Genomic DNA, 19,824 nt, shown 5'->3' with positions numbered 1-19,824 from the left:
CCCATGAGATTGCCCCACCTACAATGGAGCATCTGCTGGTATTTCTCATAGTGCAGGTATTGTTTAGACAGCCATGTTGTTGAGATTTCATGGGTGTAGCTTCCCTCTTAGAGCTAGAGGACATCATCTCACAGCACAGCAGACTTCTGCTCTTACAATCTTTCCACCTCTTCCCCCCCAATATTCCCTGAGCTTAGGTGCAAGAGTGGCATTGTACATGTTTCAGCTGGGCACGGGCACCCAGTCATTGTTCCTGGCATTGCTATTTTTGAAATCTGTCTCTGGAGGAAGCTTATTGAGAAACCTTACATTTGGGGAATTATCTAGTTTTCCTCCTTCACAAAGCCTTTTTTTTTTTTTTTTTTTTTTTTTTTTTTAAATAATCTCAAAGCAAATCCACTGGCTTTCCTTTTGGTACTCTCAGGGCAACTGAATTTACTTCTCTCTCAGAGTTCCTATCTACTCAGGTGCTGCCGTTGAGTATTGGCCCATGTACTGGTTCCCACTATCCAGTTCCTTGGAAAAAGTCAACTTCCCCCAATTACACTTGGTGTACTGGGTTCTTTGTAAATGTATATCCATGTTTGTGTGAGGTTATATGGAGTCCTGCCTTTGTTAGCTTTACATGACTTTTACTAACCTATGTTACTTTTCAAAATTTGTTCTGGACATGTAGAACATCAAAAATTATTTTATTAAGCATATTTATTTATTTTTGTGTGTTTGAGGGGTTGCATGGGTGCCACAATGTGCAGTTGGAGGTTAGGTGACAGCTTGAGGAAGTTGGCTTTCTTCTTCCACTCTCTGGGTCCTTGGGATTGAACTCAGGTTGTTAGGCTTGGTGGCTCGGCTTTTATCTGCTAAGCCATCCCAATGGTGTCCTGTAGAGCATTTGAAACTCAGTGTTTGTAGAAGATTATATTCTTATATGTGATGACTAAAAGACAAAGGTCTCTGAATTGTGGATTAACCACAGATAAATGACATATTGAAAATGTAAATCGTGTCTATATGGTGATTTGAATGAGAATGGCCCCTATAGGCCATTTGAATGTTTTGTATTTGAATGTATTTGTATGTTTTGTCTGCAGTTGGTAGAACTGTGGGGAGGACTAGGAGGTGTGGTCTGGTGGTGGACTTGGAGGTTTAAAAAGCCCACCCCCAACCAGGCGGTGGTGGCGCACGCCTTTAATCCCAGCACTCGGGAGGCAGAGCCAGGCAGATCTCTGTGAGTTTGAGGCCAGCCTGGGCTACCATGTGAGTTCCAGGAAAGGTGCAAAGCTACACAGGGAAACCCTGTCTCAAAAGAACAAAAACAACAACAAAAAAGCCCACCCCATTCCCAGTTAGCTCTCTCTGCCCCTCCCTCTCCCTCATGCTTTTCAATCAGATGTAAGCCCTCAGCTATTGCTTTAGCACTATTTCTGCTTGCCTGCTGCCCTGCTCCTCACTGTGATGATTATGGACTCTAGCCCTCTGAAACGGTAAGCCCCAACAAACTCTTCCTTTTATAAGTTGCCTTGGTCATGGTATCCTAGCACAGCAATAGAAAAGTGACAGTCTAAGGGAAGTATTGTGAGCATAGTTCATTGGCTTTCTGAAGGAAAAAAAAATGTCAGTTACTAAGAATTCTAGGGAATAATGCTGCGAGTACAGGGTAGGTTAAGGACATAGTCTAGCACTGTGAAGTAAGCAGTCTGTTTTAAGTTCCAATAGATGTAAATCGGCATCATGTGGTCTTGCCTTTCAAACCTTAGCCTAATAATCACTGTTTGTGGGAATAAAACACATACTATTTGTGTGTGTGTGTGTGTGTGTGTGTGTGTGTGTATGATTCAAGAACTATACACACAAAACAAATGAACAAATTCAACAATTATGAAAGGGTTGAGAGACATGTTATCTCCAGTGTTTTTCTATTTCTCTACTCCCTGCAAAGCATATTCAAGGACCTCAGAGGAAACTCACTGACATTGGTCCCCCTTTCTGAGTTCATTTCTCTGGGCAGTTGTTTCAACTTACTTGGAGCAGAAAAGGTGACTCAGTGAGAACGTTCAGAGACATGTCTGTGCAAACTGTGCAAGGAAGCAGCATGCCTGCTGTGGGACATCTGTGGATATCCCCAGGGGAAGGAATAAGCAGGCTTATCATGATGTGTTAGTGGCAGGTGGTGTTCGTTCCCAGCCACAGAGGTCAGGCTCATGTCCAGTATTTGACTATGACTTCTTGAGTTTGCTTAATCTTCATTTTCTGAACCTGTTGGTATAACAGGCTATGGCATCACCATGGGAAAGTAGGCTTTGTAGCACAGTGTTTAGAGGATTTAGCACTGGGTTTAGCAAGTCAGTCCCTAGGAAAACCAATTTTACCCACTACATACTGCAATAAACCCCTTTGAATCCTGTAAGGTAAGGTCTGTATTATATAGTGTATTAATCTGCTTGAGTTCTATAGCAACATTCCATAGACTTTGTGGATTAAACGACATCAATTTTCTCATGGTTCTTGAGGCTACAAATTCAAGAACAAGAAGCCAGTATGGCTGGGCTCTGGTTCCAAGATGAGTACCCGTTCAGTGGGTTCTTACAGTCTTTTCGTAAAGTCACTCATCCTGCTTGATTAGGACTCGTATATTCACCTTATTTAATTTTTAATAGCTCCTAAAAGACCTGTCTTCAATTAGAGCCACATTAAGCTTTATCATACACTTTGAGAGAGACATAATTCACTCCATAGAATATGGAAAGAGGTCAGTTCTATTTTGTATCCCAATTCAAAAAAAGTATTTAGCTTCATGTCTGTTACGGTTTGAATATGAACTGTTCTCAATTGGCTCATATGTTGAGTGCTTGGTACCAAGCTGGTGGCCCTATTTTGGGAGGTGATGGAAGCTTTAAGAGGTAAGGCTTAGCTGGAGGCGATGCTTCACTGTGACTCTGGAGGTTGTCTCTTGGCCCCTCCTCTCTGAGATGAAGAACCTCTTCTTCTACACAGTCTCACAGTCATGATGCTTTGCCCACATGCACAGGGCCATACAAGCATGGGTGAACCCTTTGAGACTTGAGTTAAAACAATAAATCATTTTCTCTGTAGTTAATTATGTGGAGAAATTTTGTTATGTGATACAAACTCTGACAAATACAACAAACATGTCATATTTTTGTTTACTCATAATTCTATGGCACTTCTGGATTAGGTATCATCACTTATTACATGGTTTGTCCTTGACTTGAGAACTGGTGAAGGGAGCTAGAGGTTTGAGTAGAATCGGGTAGGAAAAGGCACAAAGTCTTGACTGGAATGGGGCAGAGCATATTTGAAAGAGCACTTGATCCAACTTTTGCTGCCTCAATACCTTGCTTGCATTGAATCTATGTTTCACCAGTTAACTGAGAAATATGTTTTTGAAGTTTTCTTAGAAATAATTGTATATATTTTGGGGACACAGTGTGATATCTCAAACATGCATATGCTACATATGGAGGCAGGGTAATCACTATATCTGTAACCTCAAATATTTATCATTTATTGGAGGGTGGGAACATTTAAATCCTGTTTTTAGCTATTTTAAAATATATAGCGTATTACTGTTATTGACTATTAGCAACATTTTGCAATAAAACATCAGAACTCATTCTTTCTAACTAGACAAAAAGAGTAATAGTAATGTGGTGAGCAACTGAGGGAAACACCTGATGGTCAATAATTAAATTTCTACTCATTGAACAATGAATCAACTTCCATATCCATTTTTCTCCCCCGCCTCACTACCCACTTCTGAGTATTTACCCAAGGGAACTGGATAGAAACAAGTATGTGGAGGTTGTCTGCATGGCCACATTTATACAGTGATCTTTCATGATAGCCAAGATCAAAGCATTAACATGGTAGGTGGTGAATGCAATATACACATGTAATAGAGTAGCATTTAATATGAAAATTGGGACTTCTGTCATAGCCAATAATGCAGATAAATCTTGAGGACATTATGTCAAGTAAAATAAGCAAATAACATATGACCCAACTTAAATATTGAATGTGAAAAAAAATCAATGAAAATCAAGAGTGGAATGGTGATAATTAATTTGTACTCAAAGTTTGGATGACCAAATATACGTGAAGTTCTTAACATAGGGATTTGGACATTTCTCTTGCACCGCCTTTCTCAAATCAGCCACTTGTGAATCTAATTTGTGGATCCAGTTTGTGGCTTTTACTGATTCCAGGAAGCACCAAGGCATTGCATGAATAGCACCACTGAAAATAAGGACATGGGAAACACCAGCTCTGTTATGCTTCAGTTCTCTCTTGGGGTGGTGCTGAGCTAAAGTACCTCAGATAGGCAAGGAGTGAGGTAACCCCAACTGCAACAGGATGGGACTTAGAGGTGACTCCTCTTGTTCAACATTCTATTCTGCTCATGGATCTATACAAATGATGCTCATCTGGGGGTGGGGTAGGGAAGTAATGTTGGCCAGAGAGTAAAGAGTGAGTACAATTCAGAAAAGTACAAGGTTTTAAGTTTACCCTTCAGCAGCATATAGGTTTTTTAAAAATGTGTCCCCTTTGTTCTAACATCCTTTACTATCACGGCTAGCCACATCTTTGGAAAGTCTTGCATGGACCTTTCCTAAGTGCTCTGGCGACGATAGCATCCTCACTAGTGGTACAATTGTTCCTCAGTGTCAAAGTATCTTCTATCCCCAAGGCTCGCCAATTTTAAGATTCTCAGTGAGGACATAGTACCTGGCACAGAGGGTGCTTTCAGTGAGTTCTAGACTGTGGCTGGAATAAAAACCGAAGCGAAGGGTTGGAACGATGGCTTGATGGGTAAGTGCTTCCTGTGCAAGTGTGAGGACCCGAGTTTGCACACTCAGCACCTATGTAAAAGCCCAATATGACTCCATGCCTTGGTAAATCCAACCCAGGACTGTAGAAATAGGAAATCCCCAGAGCTCAATAGCTAGCCAGTTAGTGATGGGTTCCAGGTCCAGTGAATATACTTTTCTCAGAAAAAGAGTAATAGTAATGTGGTGAGCAGCTGAGGGAAACACCTGATAGTCATACTCTAGTCACCACAAGAGTGCATACCCCCCTGTATACATCTATGCATACATGGATATATAAATACACACATATATGCACATACACATTTATATACATACCACACATATTCATATACATATACACCATACACATACATACACACCACACATATACATATGCACACACATGCTACAAACACACATACACACACACACACACTCACTCACACCACACATATATCACACATATATACACCGTATACATATATTGTATGATTCGCCAGATGCATTCATACATACTCCACATATGCACACTATACACACACACACACACACACACACACACACACACACACACACACACAAGCAAACACACACATTAATTTAAAAGCAGACAATATTGGGCTGATGGTTTTATTTTCTAAAGAGTATCAATCGCCTGCCCTTACAGTAGAAACAACAAGAAAAATCTCCTGCTAGTAAACTGTTTTTTGCTTGATGCCTGATAAGTAAGTATTAAGCAAGGCCCTTATCTAGATTAAGCAAGTCCCTTATCTAGTGAGAGTCACAAAATCAAGCTCACTAGCTTTATTTCGCCCTACCAGAGGGCCTGCAACTCTTTGTCTTCAGAGCCATCAAAGCAAAATATGTTAAATAATTTAAAAAAGAAAGCCGGTTTCCCACCTTTATGAATCTCCTGGGTTTCATTTTGTTCACCCAGGCCCCTGTAAAAGTCATCAACTGTTCAAATTCAAAGTCTGACTCAGTGACCCTGAACCTCTTGGTGGCCTGGAATGCGTGTGGAATGCTCTTAGTTAATACTTGGCACCCCTCAGATATTAGTTTTCCTGCAAGACACTGATGCCAGGAGGAGGGGGAAGTCAGAACAGGAATAAGAAACTTCTATACCATCTCTCCAGACAGGAGTTAGGGACCACAGACAGATATGGGGCTGGACGCTAACTCCCTGCTTCGAAATCCTCTTATGCTGGCTATTAAAACTTGTTATTGAGAGTGGTGAAGCTGACCAACACTTCAATGAGTACACAATGCCCTGTATCTCACTTTGGGCAGTGTGGGGCCTGCTGCGTGGGAGGGGACTTGCTCATACACTCTGTAAACTCCTAGAGTGGGTTTTCTGTGAGAGAGCCATGCCTATCCACTGGGAAAGCTTGGCTGGACTGTTTCCTTGTTAGACTTCTCCACAGTGTTGGTTCTGCTCCAACTTCTGTGAAGGGGACATCTGTTGGAAGGTTTGATGTGACGTCTATGTTTGCTGAAAGCTGACTCTGACTGGCTGATGTAAAGGGCCCTGAGAGGGAACTTGCTGTCATGCCCAGTGCTTCTTAAGCAGGGGAACAGATTTGAAAGGATTATCCCAGATGATGCCTTTAAGATTAAACTAGGGCTCAGAGTTGGCCACAGGCACTGTAGATTCCTTGCAGACACAGTCCTCAGGGGTCTCCTGTCACTCTACTTGCCAGTAATGGATTTCATTCCCATGCATCATCCTGTGGCTCTCGGTGTACTCAGAAGCACTATATGTTACTGGAGGGGCAATCGAGAAAACCAGGGAGGGTAGCCATGGAGTCAAATCCCCTTTCCAACCCACATGACTTATATAAGAGTTACGTTCCAGAGAGCAGATTCTAACTATTTCCTTCTAAGGAGCAATGGGTTAGTCTGAGGAAACAAAACCCACACAAGTAATTCCAAACCTTGTTTGCATTGCATGCTCTGATTCCAAACATTTTTAGCAGACTGGTGACTCTTGGCACAATTAGCTGACGTCTGTTCCCTTTTTTCTCTTTTCCCTACCAACCCCCTAATACAGTCCTAATGATAAACTGCCAAAGGTAGATACCGAGGGCGATAAGAAAAACTTATCAAAGATCCAAGTCTATTTGTTTCTAGCCTGGAAATCCTGGTTTGAAGGTAGGGTTTCTGTTTCTCAGAAGAGTCACACCAATTCAGAAACTCTGGGGCGGGGGAAACTGTCACCCAGAGATACATGAGAAATGCACACAGTAGGTGACCAAGCTACAAAGTGTCTTTCATAAAATGACCTCATACTCTTAGCAGAATTCTTAGGGCCAGTTCTAGGCAGCCTTCTTGAGCCCTACGTGTAGTAGTGGTCTACTTCTTTATAGGACAATACAATAGCCTTGGTGAGTCCTATGCATACCCCAAACAGACCTCATTTTCATCTACCAAGGTGGTATCCTGTGAACGACTGTACTGTGGTATGTAGACCGCTTTCCACAGAAGAAGTCCACTTTGGAATATGGATTACTAGCAAGAGTGCCATTTACTAAACACTTCTTAGGCACTTTGCAGACACTCTGTCATTTAACGATTGCCAAAAACCTTTCAAAGCTTATTCATAATTTTCAGAAGAAGAAATGAAACATTTGGAAGCTAAATAATTAGTCTAAGGCCACCTGCTGTGAAGGGTAGGACTTGGGGCTGCGTTCAGACTGTATGCCAGCTGCTTCTGCTGCTTTTTAAAAATATATGCTTTTAAAACTTATTTTTAAATTAAGTATATTTACATTAATTACTTACATACCAACAATATGCATATAAACCGTCCATATTAATAAAGTAATATTTTTTCTATTTTAGGGCACATTAAACAATCAAATCAATTGATTTCCTAATGGATAAGAATAATGTTGAAGCCAGGTGGTGGTGGCTCATGCCTTTAATCCCAGCACCAGGGAAGCAGAGGGAGGTGGATCTCTGTGAGTTTGAAGCCAACCTGGTCTACAGAGAAAGCTCCAGGACAGTGAAGGCTACATAGAGAAACCTTGTCTCAAAAACAAACAAACAAACAAAAACAACAACAAAACGAAAGAAAGAAAGAATAAAGAAAAAAATAATGTTGCACCCTGTTTCAATTTGTTGATTTTGCACACTGAACCAGAGTGCCTTAATTTATTGTCTTCATCATTCCTTTCCCCCCCCTTTTTTTTTTTGTTTTTTCGAGACAGGGTTTCTCTGTGTAGCTTTGCGCCTTTCCTGGAGCTCACTTGGTAGCCCAGGCTGGCCTCGAACTCACAGAGATCCGCCTGGCTCTGCCTCCCGAGTGCTGGGATTAAAGGCGTGCGCCACCACCGCCCGGCTCCTTTCCCCCCTTTTATTTATTCTTCTCTCATACAATGCACCTCACCACAACCTCCCCTCTCTCTACTCCTCCCAATTCCACCTCCAAAATCCTGATCTCTCCTGTTCTCATTCCCACCTGCCTCCAGTCCACCTGCAAAATCTCTTCTATTTCCCCTTCCCTGGAGATCCATGCATTCCCCCTAAAGCCCTCCTTGTTACTTAACCTCTCTGGGTCTGTGGCTTGTAGTTTTTTCACAGTTAATATCCATTTATAGGAGAGTATATATAGTGTTTGTCTTTCTGGGTCTGAGTTGCCTCACGCAGAATAATCTTTTCTATTTATCATTTGCTGCATTTATGGTGTTTTTTTTTTTCCTAGATGAGTATCTCCATTGTGTAAATGTTTTTTTTTCCACCACATTTTCTTTATTCATTCTTTGCTTGAAAGACATCTAAGTTGTTTCCAGTTTCTGGGTATTATGAATAAAGCCACTATAAACATAGTTGAGCAAGTGTCCTTTGGTAGATGGAAAGTCTTTTGGGTATATGCCTAGGAGTGGTATACCTGGGTCTTGAGGTATATGACTCAATTTTTGATTTCATATTGATTTACAAAGTGGCTGTACAAGTTTACACTCTCAGCAGCAATGGAAGAGTGTTCCCCTTGCTCCACATCCTCTCCAGCATAAGCCGTCACTAGTGTTTTTTGATTTTAGCCATTCTGACAGGTGTAGGATGAAATCTCAGAGTCATTTTGAACATTGCTTCAAGTGATTCTTGGCCATTTGGGATTCCTCTATAGAGAATTCTCTGTTAAGATCTGTACCCCACTTTTTAATTGGATTATTTGGTTTGTTGACACCTGATTTCTTGAGTTCTTTATATATTTTGGATATTAGCCCTCTGTCAGATGTGGAGTTGGTGAAAATCTTTTCCCATCTGTAGGCTGCTGTTTTGTCCAATTGACAGTTTTTGATCTTATTGCCTGCAGGAAGTTGTCTCCTGTGCTGATGTATTCAAGATTATCCCCCACTTTCTCTTCTATCAGGCTCAATGGGTCTGGTTTTATGTTGAAGTCTTTTTGATCCACTTGGACCTGAGTTTTGTGCAGGGTGATAAATATAGATTTATTTGCGTTCTTTTAAACAAAGACATCCAGTTAGATCAGCACCATTTGTTGAAGATGTTTTCTTTTTCCATTGTGTATTTATGGCTTCTTTATCAAAAATCAGGTGTTCATATGTGTGTGAATTTATGTCTGGGTTTTAAATTCAATTTCGTTGATCAATGTGTCCATTTTTATGTCAATACCATGTGGTTTTTGTTACTATAGCTCTGTAGTACAGTTTGAAATCAGGGATGACACTACCTCAGGAAGTTCTTTTATTATTCAGCATTAGGTATCCAGGTTTTTTTTTCTATATAAAAATGAGTTTTATCATTTCAAGGTCTACAAAGCATTGTGCTAGAATTTTGGTGGGGATTAGGTTGAATCTGTACATTGCTTTTGGCAGGGTGGTTTGCCAGCTTCTTAAGGCTGGAGCTTCTTCATTTTGTTTACCTTTGTAACCTCTGGTCTTAAGAGAGCCTGGCCAAGGAATAGGTCTCAACCAATGCTGCTGAACAAGGATGCAGGAGGTCAGCATCTGGGCTTCCAACCATGATCTCTGTTGTCCCTCTTTGGGTTCTTTACAGCTGTCTGTTACCTGCCTCTCTCTCATCTTTCCAAGGTCCCAGGGCTGCAATAGCCTGATGTAGAGTCTGATGATCACTCTTCTTCTTCCTCCTGTCCTCATTCTTCTTTCCATAAAGCTTTTCGGAGTTCCTGCCATATATGCTGAGCATGACAGGGTCCCCATTCTAAACAAATTGATTTGATTATGGATATGATAAGTATTTTGACAAAGCATGATGGGACATTGTAAGATCTTTTATGTAACTAGAGATTCCACCTATTTTTCAAGGAAGAGAAGATCTATTGGCACATTTGGACTTTAAGACAAAACCTAAAAATTGAATAGGTGTTCTCAGGATCCCTGGAGGTCTGGGGCTGAGACTTTCAGGAAGTCCAGGAGTCAAAACTTTTTCGAAGTGCTATCAGGAGATTGTTTGCCTTTTCCATCGTTATGCCAGTGTGTGTAGACATTGGGTTCACAGAGGCTGCAGGAGAGAGAGCGCTGCAGAAGTGACATTGCCTTCTAGTGAGCCTGAACCGGAGATCAGGACAAATGGGGACAGTGCCATTTGGCTCACTCACTAATGCAGGTTTAGCTTTGGAAAATGTGGCTACTTTTTATAAAATACACTGCTTATAGTAAGTGTAACCAGGTGCCTTTTACTTTTAAAATTTAGATTTATTATGATCATTATCTGAGTGTGTGTGCGCGCAAGTGCACATGTGTACCTGTGCACATGCCCCAGTCTGCATGTGGAGGGAGTGGACACCTTTCAGGAGCTGGTTCTCGCCTCCCACCTACTGAGACTGAGTGTCTCTGGCTCTTTTGGCTGTGCTGCCTTCTCCAGGCACACTGACTTCTAGGCAAGCCTGGATTTCCACCTTCCGTCTCATCACAGGAGTGATGGGATTACAGATGCATGCCGCTGCATCTGCCTTTTGTATGGGGTTCTAAGAACTGAACTCAGGTCATCAGGCTTATGCAGCAAGCACTTTTCCCAGCTGAGCCACATCACTGGCCCAACTCTGTTATTTTTATTTTTTTGTTGAAAATAGATTGTTTTTCACACAATGTAGTCTGATTAGGGTTGCCCCTTCCCTCACTCCTTCCAGATTTTTCCTTCTTACCCAAATTCATATCTATTCTACTCTCTCTTTCTCTCATTAGAAAACAGGGATCTAGAAAGGAAAAGAAATAAAGAAAAAGGAAAAAATAGTAAAATAAGATAAAACCAAACAAACCTGAAAAGGACAAAAGAATCAGAAGAACAAAGAGAAACATATAGACTTGGAGACACACACATTAGCATGCACAGAAATCCCCTAAAAACACAATATAGAAAACCATAATGTGTAAGCAAAATAGCCAGAGGGCAAGAAAAAAGATGGGGAGGGCAGATAAAGCATTATGAGACAGAAAAATCTCCAAAAGTATCATTGAGTTCATTTTGGCCATCTACTAATGACCATGAGGCCTGGCCTTAGACAATGTTTTTATTTTTAAGTGAATAAGATACTTTGAAATTTCCATTTCAACCTATAACATGTAAATATTGACAGATATAACCCATATACTTTTTAAGATTCTTAATAATTTAAAAAAATATAATGGGATCCTGAACCTAAAAAGCTTGAGAATTGCTGAAGGAGAGAGCATGAAATGACGGTGAGAGGAAAAGCCTGAGAGGAACAGTATGTGTGGAGATGGAATGAAGTGTGAGCAGATCTGCCCTTGAGACATGGTCTTCATCTTGGGTCGGCGGGAAGTCACTGAAGGGCTTTGAGCAGGGGGAAGTGATTAGATTTGTGCTTAAGGATGAGAAAGGAGAAATAGGAGAAAGGAAGGTGGCAGAGAAAGGGAGAGGGGACATGGTGAACCATCAACTGGAGAAAACAGAGTTGGTCCGAAGAAAATGGATTAGAGGATGTCCATGGAGAATCTCAGAGACTTGGATTTCAACAGACAGGGAATCTGGTGTAAGGGAGGGCATGACTCCCTCATGGATTCGAGTCACACCACAGGTTTTTCAAGCCTACTGCTATACTACCAGTTCTGGGACTTGGATTAGTTTTTTGACCCACAGGCTCCAATTTTATTACCATTGGAAAGAAAATCGAGATAAGGATCACAGTCTTACATGGCTACAGACATGATTTTTTCAGAATACCACATCTAATGCAGTAATTGAAATATCAAAGTTATTTAGCATTTGTTCTCTCCATCATCTCTACATATTCACTTTCTGTTTAACCACATTGGATAGAGTGAGGAAGTTGACTGTGTTCTTCAGGAATCATGATGTTCTGGGGGAAGGAAGTATTAGTAATCAGCTTTGCATTACTGTAACAGAATACCTGAAATAATTAACTTTCAAAGAGTACCGTTTAGCTCAAGATACTTTAGGTTCCAGTCCAAGACTGGATGTTCCTATTGCTCTGGATTCTAATAATGGCATTGGATCACCCTTTAGGGCGTGGCTCCAGACTAAGAACCTTCCAGGAAGTCCCACCTCCCAAAGGCCTGTCACCTCCTGATAGTGCCATCTTGGGGATAGAGCCTCTAGCTTTGGGGGGTAAATCATCACATTTAATCCATACACAACTTCAAAAGCTCTATTTGTGACTTTTGTATGCTGCTGTGGGTGTGCTCTCTCCAAGCTTGTTAAGCATTTTCCTTCAACATGTGAGTATGCGCTTATGCATATGCATACATATGTAAAGGCCAGATAACACCCAGGAACATAAACTCTTATTTTGACACAGGGTCCCAGAGCTCATCCATTAGGGCTAGGTTGGCTATAATAATAATTCCAGCATTGGAATTACAGACTTATAACAGCACACTAGGCTTCTCACCTACTTGCTGGGGATTGAACTCTAGTCTCATGCTTGAATGACAAGCACTCTTATTAACTGAGCCGTCTCCCAGGAGTTGGTCCAGTTCTTATCTGCTCCCTTTGAATTTGGAGCACTGCAGTGTTCCTCTTGTTCTCCAGTCTGGCGCTACCAAGTTAAACAGCTTAGGCTCTAAGGCTCAGAGGCTTGGTTAGGCTAGCCTTGTTTATGGCTCACACCTTAGTGTGTGCCTTCATTTTTCAGAGCTCTTTTCCTCAACAGTCACCATCTACAGACAAGATCATGGGGATATAGACTTGAAAATGGTCCCAAATAAAACTTGGCTATCCTTAGAGAAAAAATCAAGTGGCTGGGCCTGAACTATCTTCTGACCTGTTTGAAAGATGATTCAAAAGTGTATTGACCTGAGAATTTAAGGTATCTGAGGGCTACCAGAACTCCCTTGAGGGCAGGGAGGAAAAGGAGACAGGGCTATGAGGTCACAGGGCCATGAGAACACATTGCATTTTGTCAAGTGGCTCCTCGAACAGTCGAGCCCAGAATGTGAGCAGAGAGCAGGGAGCTGGCAGTCTGCCCTGCCATGAGCTCTGTCTGCACGCAGCTTCCCAGCTCACAGGCAGTCTCCATTTGAACACTGTTTATCAATCTGGTGGAAAACAGAGGAAATAGGCAAGTGAGTCTGGGACCAGCTTGGTTCAAAGAAACTCTTTCTAAGGGTTTCAGACAAAACCAGAAAAGTTTAAGGGGAGTTAAAGGAGACAAGGACAGTGTAGGGGCTGCTGAATATGAAGGATGTCCTTGTCTTTGCTGTCTATGATTCTTGGCCTGTGGCTTCCAACCTTGAGTTCTAATCCAACGGGGCAGATTCTGGGGAAGGACTTCTACTCTAGGGAGGAAAACTAAAATCTAACCTGAAATACTTGGGGGATCCCACCGTTTCCCCCTTTCAAAGACATTGGCTTGCTGAAGATGGCTTCTCATCAATGGAGCTCAGGAAGAGAGAGGAGAGCAGGTTTGTAAGCACTGCTACTGATCAGCAAAGGACACAAACTCGTGAATGGTACACAGAGCCTGTTTTGTGACTTGATTTTTTGATTCTCAGCTGCTTTGACTGACATTCCATTGGTGCAAGGTTCAGAGCAGGGGAATGGGGGGTAGGACTGGCCCTTCCAATGTGTCACCTCAGCTAGGAAGAACTCACTGCAGCATGTGAATGCTGCAGGAAGGAAGGAAGTGATTTTCTGTCCATGGCAAAGACTCAGCTATGTCCTGCTGAAAGCTCCAGCTTGCAATTTAAGCTCAGCACACTTGCCTTTTCTCTCAAAAGTGATGTTTCTAGTAGTCCAAGCTGGTGCCTTCTTGTAGGGAGGAGTTGGGGAGGGTGGAAGGGGAGGCTGAGGGGTCCGGGGAGAGGGAAGAGGGGGAGCTTTGATGGGTGTGTAGGATGAATGGAAAAAATTTCTTAATTTAAAAAAAAAAGGTATTTCTTTCAGATTTGATCACAAAGGACAAAAATTCAGAAATTACTGAGAAATCTTAAGGAAGGAAACTAAAACAATTTGCAATCTGATTCCCAAAGATAACCAACACAGCATGCACTGGATATCTTTTAATATATAAAATATTAAAATATGCAATTAATGGAATATTTGGGGCATATAGTTTAGTAACTTGGTTTTTAAATTTATAATTTGTAGCACAGTTTTTATGGCATATCATAAATTATATTCATCCCAACATAGTTTCAAAGGCTTTAAAACATTTTCCTTTCAAATTTCATTATTGAAATGCTAGTGAAGCCTTTAAAATTAATTATTATTATTTTCGTTTATATTTATTTAAATCTAATATGTATGTATTTGTGGTGTGAGTGTGTGTGTATGTGTGTGTGTGTGTGTGTGTGTGTGTGTGTGGTGTCTGTGTGTCTGGGACTGTGTCTGTGTGTATGTATGCAGAGGCCAGAGGTCATCATTAGGTGGCTCCCTCTATTGCTTTCCTCTTTATTTTATGGAGATAGGCTCTCAGACTCACCTCTAGTTAATCATTTCAGCTAGACTGTCTGTGTAGTGAGCACCTAGAATCTCTGCCTGTCTCTCCACCCTGCCCCCGCAAATTCCTAAGATTACAAGCATGTGCCACTTTGTCCAGGTTTTTACATAGATATTTGGGGATCCATACTTAGGTCCTCATGCTTTCACAGTGTACACTTTACCCACATAACCTCAATTATTATTTTAATTGTATACATGTATAGAGTACAGTGTGATAATTTTGTATATGTATACAATGTGTAATTATTAAGTCAAGGTAAATGTTTCTATCTCCTTAATTTAAAAAGTGTAACACATAATCATTGTAAGTGTTGATGGTAGTTCAATATAGTAGTTCAGTACGTACAAGATGGCATAGATGCATATAAGGTATAGGGGTCAGAGAAGGATGGTGGATATTTGCATCTCCTTAAAATCAGGCTTTGTTGGTAGGGAAGAACTAAATGAAAGTGTAGGTTAGCTTCCTTCAAAGGACTTAGTGGAAGAGACCAACATTTCCATCATGGTAATAATGGGAGGAAGCGTCCTTTTCTTCCTTGGTGCTCTTGAGCCTCCTTCTTCTCGTTTGGTGTATAAACACTTGGGGCTAAATTCTCCCATCTCCTTTTTTCCTTTTTCAACAATATCATGCAAGAGTCCAATCAAATTACCTGGGATTGATTTGCCATTTGTTATGTGAAACATGTTCTAAAACATTCAGTTATCATTACAGCTATTATGGTTGCTGCATGTCGGTAACAATAAATAGGCAATGCATAGAAGTAGCTGGAACTGAATGTCATGGTGGTGAAGAAAGCATCTTAATCTTGTTCAGCTGACAAACTCCAGGCTTTTCAGACATGACAGACATTGTGTGTTAACAGCAGGATGGCTGAATTTCCAACTCGAGTGGTGGCCATGACCTTCCTTTAGCGGGCAGTGAAGTATTCTAATGCAGTCCCTGGCATCTCATTCTGCCTCTGAAATGAGGGCCACCTCTGTCATTACTTGCTTGGTAGGGAAGGCTGGTTTGCTTGTTTGGTTAGCATACCCTTCCTCTGAAGTCAAGACCACAGAGTGACTCTACTTGAATCTATAATTCTCTAATTGCTTCAGGACCACAGGAAGCATTTAAAATTATTCTAAGCATCTTTTGCAGAAAATCATAGATGGGTTGTAGTCAAAAGGGTGACATAATTTAGACATATTTGGTTGATAGTATCACAGCAATGACTGTGGTTGACAGAATTTGAAGGTGACTTTCAAGATACATTGCCCCTACTGTTACAGCCAAGAGAGTGTGATGACAGGGAGATCCAGGTACATGGAACCAATCATGTGAGCTCTTTAAAACCACAGCATTTTCTCTGGATGGGAGCAGTACACAAACCGAAAGAGATCTGCAATGTAAGAAGGATTCATGTTCAAGTGAGAATGTAGTTATAAAACCATCCTTTTGTATGATGAACATATGCTAATAAATTAGAAAATAGAGATGTAATGAAACAGAGAAATTCAAATACACCACTAACCAGTTTAGAAAAAAGAATTCAATCCACTATTGCTTGAAGATGGTGGGGCCGCATGAAAAAAATGTATGAAGAAAGTGAATCTTCTAACAGCAATGAGCTTGGAAGACCCAACTAAAGGCACAATTTTGTTTTCGAGAGCTGAGAACTGAACCCAGGGCCTTGTGCTTGCTAGGCAAGCGCTCTACCACTGAGCTAAATCCCCAACCCCGGCACAATGTTTTTAAAGTATTTAAATTGGATAAAAAATTATGAAATTTAACTGACTTTGCAAATAATAGAAGAACACAGTATCATCAAAGTGGTGAAGCCCCTCCCTCCCTTCCTCCCTCCCTCCCTCCCTCTCTCTCTCTCTCTCTCTCTCTCTCTGTGTGTGTGTGTGTGTGTGTGTGTGTGTGTGTGTGTGTGTATGTGTATGTGACAAGAGGTCACACAAGATATAGAAACATATGCAGGCTATTGTAGAGGAGGATCATTTAGACTTAGATGAGGAGGGTAAGATTAATTTCTCTTTAGAGAGCTGGATAAAATGAATTCTCCTGGTGTTGTGCATGAAGAGTGGGTATCTAAAGTCCGCTATGATGGAGATGGAGGTGGCAGCTGGGATTCCATTTTTTCTTAGATTCCAAGTCTTACTACATCTCACAGAAGGGCAAGACATTCTTGTCAATGTTCTTTTTCCAAAGGTTCCCCTGGGAGTAAAGAGAACTTCAGTGACAGGGGGTTCAGGAAGGCTCATCATTATTACTCATCTAGAGTCTGAAAAGGGTTAAATCTGAGGTAGTTTAATGGAGGGTAGCACCAGTCATTGTGTATATCACAGAGACCTGAGCCAGACTTTGGTATGCCCTGAAAGCAATAATGATAGAGCCCAGAATCCACAACCCTGAGAAGGCCAACACTGCAATCTTCATTACTGATATTTCTTCAATTCCTCATTACAAAATCAGGAGTAGTAGCCATTTCTGTTCATTTTATTAAACCAGCGCACTAGGATAAATGAAAATTTCTTCTAAATCAATGTCTAATTGAAGCCAGGTATTAAGGACTCCACATTTATGTTCTCCCAAACCTTGTTTGTCTTCACTGTTCAGGTGGCCTGCTCTGGCTTGCGTAGTGTGAATATCCTGGGAACTGAAGGAGGCAAACTCACCAGCAAACAAGAACAATCGCTGCTTGTCTTGGGGGTTGAAGAACTGAAAACATGTCTGTGACTGTGCAGAGTTAGGCTCAGGTGCACAACCTGCCCACAAACCTTACCCACCGTGAGAAGGTGCCGGCCCATCCTCCACCTACACAAGCCACTCCTAAAGTAGCTTTTGGGGAAAATAGGTATGAACAACTGTTCTCTATATACTCAGTAACTAGATTTTTCTAATAAAGCCATCTTCTTTGCCCCAACACCTTGTTAGTTGACTTAATTCCCGCTGTACAGTGAATAGACAAAGCAGACTTGGGTCGGGAGACATTACTTTTTTAAAATCACCACTATCTCCTTTTTGAAGTACCTTTTGTTTTGTTTTGGTGTTGCTTTTTAAAAATTGACTTAAAAGCATTAGTGTGCATGTGCCTATGTGCGTATATGGCACCCATGTGCAGGGTATCTGTGGAGGCCAGAAGAGAGCATCAGATTTCCTGGAGCTGGAATTACAAGAGGTTGTGAGCCGCCTGAACTGGGTTCTGGGAACCTAACTCAGGACCTTAGAAAAAACAGCAAGGGATTTTTTACTGCTGAACCATCTCTCCAGCCACAGCTTCCCCATGTTTTAAAGCTAAGGTTGTGTTAAGTAGTCCATGTTGCCTTCAGACTCTCTGTAGCTTAGACAATCTTCCTGCCTCAACCTGTAAGTGCTGGAATTATAGGTATACACCAGGACCATGACAAGCTCCAGAATTTGTTCTAATTCGACGTTACAAATCCACCAGGAATGAATATAAGCCTAGCATTATCCTTGAGGAGGCATATGATAAAGCTTTCTTAACTAGTTAGGGGCCAAGAAGAATAGCAGATACATTATCACATGAATTGGCTCATGTGGTGGAAAAGACATGGGTCCTCAGAACTTTGATACTTTTATTTCAAAATGGCCACAGAAAGTTGGCTGAAGGAGCTTACACATTCCTCTGCTCTTAGGTAGATCAGTTAAATTGGGAAGATGAAAGGGTCACATTAAAGGCTAGAGAGATTTGTCTTTGCGAGCCACAAGCATTTTCAGACAGAAAAGGGGTCAATACTTACTAAGATCTTGTTGAAAGACAATTATATGAAAATAGAGAAGCTGAATTATTTTTTAGTAAGTGTCTGCCTGCCCTGTAGATGCATGAGAGGCTCTACGTCTCTTTGTGTCCTTAGGAATCTTCTACTTTTGCAGTGAGTGTATCTGTTAGAACAGGTGGAATGAAAGACTAGGGGAAAAACCAACTCTATTTAGTGGATCCCGCTCTTTGAGCCAGTGATTGACTCTTAGGATTTATGGGGTACCAGATGATTTGGATAGGCTGAGCAATAGACCAACAGATTCTTGTGGGTATAAGGGGGAACATAACCAAGCTATACCAACCACTCTCACCATGCCCCACTCTCCAACTGATTATGAAAGCAATTATTTCTGGTGTCTGATAGCATGAGTCATTGTTTGACAGGTGCCAACCCAAATGTTTGCCTTGTGCCATCATTGACTGTTGCAGAAATCAGGATGTTTTCCTTCTCTCTGTGAAGCCTGGCTGAGCAGGCTTCAGTGACATGAAGGAAATGCCACTGCCCCTACCCCCTCTGTTCCAGTTGCCCTGGCAGTACCCTTAGTGCACACAGGGTGAGGTCATATATTTAGTAGGGCGATGTCTCACTCAGGACAAACAGAAATGCCCCCACATGTGCCACTCAGAGAAGCTATAAGGAAGGAGCTCTAAGATATAATGTAATGTGCACATGCTTTGTGGCAGGTAGTCCCAGGTTTACTGACAGATTGAACAGGTTCCTTACCTCTCTGGCTTCTCTCATGACTTATGATTGTATTAATGATTATATTAATACAATCACCATCAAAATTATTTGACATAATGCATGACAGTGCTAATTCAATAAATGCCAACTGTTTTCCCTTCTGTGAACCAAGAGAAAGGTTTTTTTGCCAGACTCATCTTCTAGCCTTGCTCTTAGGCCACCTAACTTCTGGAACTGTGGGGGGGGGAGCAGTATTGTGTAAACTATCCAGTCATGGGATTCTGTTATAATAGCCTCAATGAACTGAGACACCACCTAACTACATAGAGAATGGGGAATGAGAGTTAATGGTCACATAAATACACCTTTTCACAGGGAGAAAGGATGGCTCTGCAAGCTTTAATCGAGTCTTTGAGATGTCTTCCCTGAGTGGCTCCTCTTTACATTTGTTGTTCTCTTTTCTCCTTTATTTCATCCCCCAAATCAATGTGATTAGGAGCTCATTGGTCTCCATGGTCACAAGGAGCCCATTGAAGACCAGGGACCTTGCTAATATTTTCTTAAGCAGTTTCTCATTCCCAGGGCAGACATCCTTCTGAGGAGACAAGGGTCTTGCCTGAGTCTGAGTCTCATCTCA

At 41.4% G+C, this 19,824-nt stretch overlaps 1 long non-coding RNA gene across 1 annotated transcript in view; it reads left to right on the top strand.

The window, feature by feature from the left end:
• Positions 1-17,636, top strand: part of LOC119087785 — a 47,914-nt gene extending 30,278 nt beyond the window's left edge. The window contains exon 3 of the long non-coding RNA XR_005091266.1: positions 17,338-17,636. This is a non-coding gene — a long non-coding RNA (uncharacterized LOC119087785). The remainder of the gene's footprint in view (positions 1-17,337) is intronic.
• Positions 17,637-19,824: the final 2,188 nt, after the last annotated feature.

The sequence above is a fragment of the Peromyscus leucopus genome, chromosome 4 (assembly GCF_004664715.2).
Source record: "Peromyscus leucopus breed LL Stock chromosome 4, UCI_PerLeu_2.1, whole genome shotgun sequence".
Classification (NCBI taxonomy): Eukaryota; Metazoa; Chordata; class Mammalia; order Rodentia; family Cricetidae; genus Peromyscus; species Peromyscus leucopus.
This window is presented reverse-complemented; position numbering and strand designations above follow the sequence as displayed.